The sequence below is a fragment of the Chenopodium album genome, chromosome 13, assembly GCF_948465745.1.
Source record: "Chenopodium album chromosome 13, dcCheAlbu1.1, whole genome shotgun sequence".
NCBI lineage: Eukaryota > Viridiplantae > Streptophyta > Magnoliopsida > Caryophyllales > Amaranthaceae > Chenopodium > Chenopodium album.
In genome coordinates, this window is record NC_137846.1 from 11,304,418 (window position 1) to 11,311,766 (window position 7,349).

General features: G+C 33.3%; 1 long non-coding RNA gene across 1 annotated transcript; it reads right to left on the reverse strand.

Moving 5' to 3' along the window:
• Nucleotides 1–226: 226 nt before the first annotated feature.
• Nucleotides 227–6,774, reverse strand: LOC145576300 (uncharacterized). The gene is made up of 3 exons (XR_014098352.1): nt 6,636–6,774; nt 4,262–4,326; nt 227–577 (listed from the first exon to the last, which is right to left on the reverse strand). It is a non-coding gene; the product is annotated as an uncharacterized LOC145576300 (long non-coding RNA).
• Between the last annotated feature and the right edge of the window lie 575 nt (nt 6,775–7,349).

A 7,349-nucleotide genomic window follows, 5' to 3' on the forward strand; every position in this document is an offset into this window, starting at 1 on the left:
AGCCCAAAAATTGGCACCCCATCTATTGCCAGAGAATGAAATTTCTATGCAAAATAAATCATATCATAAGTCATGTATATACAACATATAACATTGCTAAATCACGTACTTTTATTTCAAATAATCTAGCATTCCATTGAAGAAAACTAGAAAATAGCAATAACCAACAACAATAACCATAACAATAACAATAGAGAGAGAGAGAGATGACAGACAGACACGGAAATTAATCAAGAAAGAAGAAAGGGAAATAATGAGAATTGAGCTTTAAATTCTGTAAGTTTTATACTTGGTTCAACAAGGGAATGAAAACAAACTTCGCCAGTCATAACTAAAGTTCAAAGTTTCTGCGTCTAAAAAAAAAAAAACAAAAAAAAGTTCAAAGTTTCACCATCTTCAACCCCAGCACCACCATCTGGCATCGGAAGTTCAGGGCCAAGACATGGCCAAGCACGGAGAGAGAAGCTACAGCATACAGGTGATAATCAGCCGCCGCCATTGATCTTACTCACCACCTCTCAGAATTGTCAAGTTGCAGAGTAAGTTCAGGAATTTCAATATCTTACAATTCAGCAAACTGTTCACATGCTTCCAAAACAGGCAAGAGTCAATAATTTAAATTTATGGATCAGGAAGTAAACATATAATTTCAAGATTGACACAGCAAAAAAACACTTCAGACCTCAGTACTGGTTGCTTGAAAGCAACTGTGCAAAAAGTAGTCATTTAGCAAGATTTCTACCTCTTGCTACACAAAATATACGATGCTATGTATAATAAACTGGCTATGGTTCACCTGTGCTGTGTTTTTAACATCATCTCCTTCACATTAATTATGATAGATAAAGCAATTTACTACTAAGTACTAATATGCTTCCACAATATACAAACTCTGTCAACGTTTAGGAATAATGGAGCAGATAACATCAGAAAGCAAGCATACCATACAATAGTAGTAAAGCATGACCAAAACTTAACAGCTATTTGGAAGCAACCATATCAGTAATACTACAGAGTCAATAAAAATAAAGATAAAAAAGACAACCTCTCGCTGAGATTTACACAGGACATGTAGAAATAAAATACCTACAAAATAATGCACTCACTTTGATTATTTTAAGTTGTGATGTTAGCATCATTGTCTTCATCATTAAGAGTTGTGTGCAGTCCCAAAGGGTGAGATGAGACTTTCAACATGCTGGTGTACTGCGAACACAGACCCATCAAAATCGATACCATGGAAAGGTTCAATATCTTCTACAGCCGAGTCAACCAACTTGAGCTGTCGTGCATGTTTAACCAAACACTTGCCACTTGGGGAGAAATTCATCCACAAGGGGTATAGTACACTACTGTAAGGGACTGAGAACAATTTCTCAAGGGAATTACCATCACTCTTTTGCTTCAATATCCAAACCTCGCGAGGCTGACCAATCTTATAGCGATATAGTGCTAAGCACCCATTAATCACAGAAGACATGATAACAAGATCACCACTTCCTGGTAACGGTATTTCTGTTATTTGTTCGTCAACAAAATTACAACAGATAATACTCTTTGTGCATCCAGCATTTCCCCATTTTCCAACGGTCCAGTACAGAGTATTATTAATTAAAACCCTGTCCATTTTAACAAACTCAAAGGGTTCACATCCATTATCACATGATAAAACAGAGTATTTCCACAGTCCAGCTTTCAGCGAGAACACCCAAAGACGGATGTTTTTTGATAATATAGCACTTGTGGGGATAACAGCAACTATCATATAATCATCGATGGCGGATACATATCCGAAACCACCTTTACTCATGAAACCAACAATAGGGGACAAAATATTGTGATATTGATGAGTCGCAGGGTTCCACAAAGAGAAAAAAAATCCACAATCGCTTTGACAATACAAACATACCAAGCCATTACAACAACCAACAACAAACACTAGATGTGGCATACGATGGCTTACTTGAGCATCTAAATGAACTAATTCTTTCAAATTGTTGGATTCATTGTAAGATAACGAGTAAAAATTAAGCCCAAAACCTAGCATACCATCAGTTATCAGAAATTGAGGAGCAGAAAATGATAAATCAAGGTGAGATTTAGCAAATTTGGGAGTAGAAATAAGATAATACCAATTCTTGCAAACAGATTTGAATCGAATTAGGGATTTTACCGGAAGCCTGGGTAGAATTTGCACAAAAATTAGGTCATCTGAAATGGTTAGGGTTATGGGAGCCTTCATCCTTTCCTTAAAGATTTGTGTTTCATTCATATTTGAATGAAGTTGGAAATTCTGTGTATGCCCCCTTTAATTTTTATTTTTTAACACTGAAAATGGTGGGTGTGGACTGGTGGCCAACAGTAACACTTCATAAATTTGAGGGCTGACATTAGAGCTCACAATCTATCTATCTTTATACTACGATGTAAACAAGCAAGTCGACGTAAGCTTAATATGTGTCACATTCTGATTTGCTTGTCTTGTATGGAAAAAAATACTTTAAACTATTACTGAAAATTGAATATTTGACGGTATTAGTTTGTTTGCTATTTTCAGCTTATAAAGAAGATTTATTATGATTCTAATACATGGAGCAGTTATGAATGAGATCATTTTTGTAAGCTAATACTTCCTCCGTTTCAAAATAAATTTCCTAGTCTGACTTTTGTACTATTCACATACACCACTTTGACCAATGTTTGTACCTCATACATCTTATTAAACATAGCTAAGTGTGTAGTTGTTAGAATCGACTCAATGTAAATTTTCTTAATAATATTTTTTAAATCGGTCAAAGACATGTGTCAGTCAAATTGGGGCATTAATTATGATATGTAAATTGTGAACCATATCATCGATATATATATATATATATATATATATATATATATATATATATATATATATATATATATATATATAAAATCAACTTAAGATATAAATATGATTACTTACTAAAAGGGGAGATGCATAATGACTAAATTACTAAAAAGTAAAAAGTGTTCTACTATTTGTAATATTTTGTTTATAATTTTTTTTTACGTAAGGCAATTAGGTATTCAAATAAAACCTCCCTAATATTAAAGAAGAGGTGAAAGAGTGGTATCTAATCAAACAGTCATGAGCCTAGTCTAAGTATTATCTAGCTCATCTTAAACCTGATGTGTTATGGTAAGTAGGATCATAGTTACTCGAGTTCATCCTAAACATGAATACTGAATAAGTTATGGTAAGTAGGGTCATAGTTCCACGAGATCAAACAATCTTAAATTTCTATGGTCACTAAGCCTAAATCTTTGCTTAGAAAATTCAATCGTCGACGAGGACTTATAAGGAGGTGTCCAAACTCTAGCCCTCATTTGCAACTCTTGATAGAGAATTAACCTCAACAAGATAGGATGTTACTAGCTAGGTAGTCTCCTAATTTTAGGAATAATTATCCCTTATCCTACATACACAAGGTTAACCAATCTAACTACTGCCATGGATACCTCTTTCGAGGCTCTCCAATTCTAGGAATAGTTAGTTTGACCATCAAAGCAAAAGAAAAATATAAAAATAAATAAATAATGTCAAGATAGCACAACTCCAATATACCAAATCATATAGCCAAGCATTATGCAAGGGTGAGAATGGCTAAATCATGACTTTCTAAGGGTCACACATCCCCTAAATCAAACCCAACCCCTATATCAAAGAACCTACTCAATCATATTAGAAGGAAACAAGTATACTAAGCTAAAAAAACCATAAACTATTTGGGTAAAAATCCTTAAACTTTTTCTGTCAAAAGTCAAAAAAAAAAAAAAAAAAAAAAAAAAAAAAAAAAAAAAAACTTTAAACTAAAAGATAAACATGAACAACATTACCATATGGTGTAAAGAACTTCAAACTAAAGATAAACAACAAGAACAATTATCATCAAAGATTAAAGGATAGAAACTTGTACTAGCGAACTCCTTGAAAAGCTTAAGAAGAAATGAACAGCAAGCTTCCAAAGCACTGGAATTCAAAGTTACAACTACAAAGATTAAATGTTGAAAGAAAAAGGATTAAAAAGTTAGAATATCAGAAGACTAGCATCAAAATCTACAGAATTCAGAAAATGCAGTTAAACGTACTCAAAAACAAGAATGGCTTATCATAAACCCACAAAGAAGAAATACAGAAGGGTCAAACACAAAAAATCAAAAAGGAAAGATTAACAAAAGAAACAGAGAGATGTAATTATTAGGTGAGCAGAGAGGTTAGCAAACTCACTTTTATCTTAATTGCAGCTCTTGCAGGTTTGGGTGGCAGGGGCTCAACTCCATGAATCATTTTATCTAAAATGTCAAAAATAGGATTAATGTATTTAGGCTCTACCGATATTTAAAGACAAAAATATCTAAAAAGCTCAAAGAAAAATGTTCCCTTACTGATATAAGTAACCTATGGAATATAAACAGGACTGTCTTTCGGGTTGCAAAGCACCACAAGTATATATTTAATCACCACTTCCAAATTTTATACTTTATGATTATGCAGAGCATTTATCTGGCTTCTAATGTGGACTACCTAGCTGACCCAGGGCACATTTACAGACTGCTTTGGCAGCACTTGATGGTTCTGCTTAGACATGGGATGGTGCTACCGAATGGCATTAGATAAGCTTCTTTTGTGACCTCAACAAGAATGTTTCACGGCTTCCACTGATCTACTATTACTTCTTGTCAGTTGCAATTTTCTTATGTACATTATGAATCAGTGGATGCTTCCTTTTTTGACAATAGACTTTCAGTAATCCAGTATATATCATAGAACTGCTTGATAGTATTGAGCTTTTTTAGTCCCATCATACTTTTTTTTTATTGTCCTCAATTTGGTTTCACAACAAACAGTGCATTCCACAAATAAATTACACTTGTTGATTTGAAATAAAACTGACCTTCAAATTTTAAAGCAATTCCTTTACTAAAGAATCCTCATAATATAACTATTCATTTAAAATATATACTATTGCCCTCTTTGATTAGGTGTGAAAACTCAAAAAGCAAATTACGTGAGCTTGCCAAACGGGTTGATAATGATAGCTAATTCAACCATCAAATTCATAATGAACTAAAAATTATTGAATGACATATACTATGTAGTTCTTTCTATTACAAAATCTTAAGCATAACAAAGTCTTACTACTGACATCAAGCAGCAAAAACATCACAACAATAGTATATGTTTGCAGTATAACAGTTAGATATACTTGCAAAAGAAACCGTGCTGGAATATTAGATAACCTAAGCAAAAACAAAAACATACACGAAGTAGTTTTTAAGTTGATTGCCATTTGCTAGGATAAAAAAGCATATAATATAAGCCATATAGAGCACAGGAACAATCCAAAACAAACAATCTGCTAACGAGTGAAGAAACTATAATCTAAAGGAAGACAAGTATTTTGCATGACAAACAAGCAATAAAATGCCAGATAAAGGGAGAAAAAAAAAAAAGGGACATTGTGAAATTGTTAGATGTGGCACAAAATGCACGTAGTATAAGATCTATCTTTTAGTCTGGTTCACACCATGATCTTCATTAATAACAAACTTGCATTGCTCGAAAAGATAAGATGAGAGTATGAGTCTGAACTTAAGGCTATATGCATCCTATGGACGTGTAAAATTTTCTTGAGATATTACTAATTACAGACCTATATTTTGTACTCCCTCTATCCCTAAATGCTTGCCCCAATTTCCTTTTTAGTTTGCTCCACATCATAAATGGTTATATGAGGCATCTACTTTACTCTCACACCAAGTACATTTGGCTCTACCACATTTCCCTCTCATCAACTTATTCCCACTAAAAATTAAACAAGTAACATCACCCCAATGAGGCAAAAAATAAGGGATGGCGGAAGTATTAAGCACTTCCCAATTGTAAAGAAAGCAACAGGACGCAAGCAAAGTAATTGATTAGCAAATTAAGTAACACTAAATTTGATAGACTTAATGAGAACCATTTCTCCCAAGATTCACAACCACCTTTTGACCTATTGTCTCAATATCCAAAGATTTGAAGCTTATTTGGCCTATGGCAACTATATGACAAGCACCCATCAACCACTAAAAAATCTACGGAAACATACACTTTAACTTCTTCGCCATCACTGAATCATATCAAACAACGCATTATACTCATCCAGCCATTAACCGACATCAAACAACGAAAACCCGAGCCACCTAGTTTCCACCTCACATTTAATGTCACACTTGATGAACATAATATCTTTCTATATCCCCACTATCAACAATCAAATCCAAATTTAAGATCATCACTACCATAACTAAGGCATGCAACATGTATATCTAATGATCATCAATCAGGGATACTGATTTGACAATATTCACTGATTTCTGAACAATCACACAAAATTCATAAGCAAAACAAACCAATACAGTAACCTAATATCAATTATAATTTCCTGAAATAGGCCATTTCAATGTCAAATCACATAACATTTGTTATCAATCAAATTGTAAGGACAACGCGGATAAAAAGGAATGAAATCGGAGGTGAAATCAAGCAAAATCAAGAGTATGAATATAAAATAGTACTGACTTTAGCAACTATGTTTGAATCTAATTAGGGATTTTACCTGAAAATTTTGGGGTTGTAGGAGAATTAAGATTAGGGTTTGCGGCAGAACATTTTCATGTTAGCAAAAATAGCAATGGAAGAATATTGGTAGAATGGTACTTCAAGTCTCCAAGTTTCACTGGGATTTTCTTTTTTTCTTTTTTTTTTTTTCCAACGAACTTCTATATACGAATAATAAATTAGACTAGTTTGTTCTTTGTTGTGTTATTGAGCCAATTTTACTCCACCTTATTTTTTAGTGAATTAATTTTACTTGTATTAGGGCCTGTTTTCTTTAGCTTAATTTTAGTTCACTTTAGTTTACTTTAGTTCACTTTAGCTCCAATCAGTTCAATTCAACTCTAATCAGTTTAATTCAGTTTTTTTGCTAATTTTTTTTTTGTTTTATATGATTTAGCTAATGATATTGTTAATGACAATTTAGTTTAGGTGGGACGATCTATTTAATTTCATCTTCATGTCTAATGATATTACTAATGATAATTAAAGCCAAATTTCATACTTTTTAGCATATATTACAACAACGACAATAATAATAACCATTGCCCTTATGGATAAGGTCGCTATGTTGGATGATCCTCAGTGTGAACTGTTGTTACTTAGGACATGTACCGGAGTTTCTAAACTCTATGTGCGTACTTGTCCTCCTAGTACTTTTGAGGTGGTTGAGTGCACTTTCGATGGGGCTCTTCGATCTTCCTTGGAGAGTATT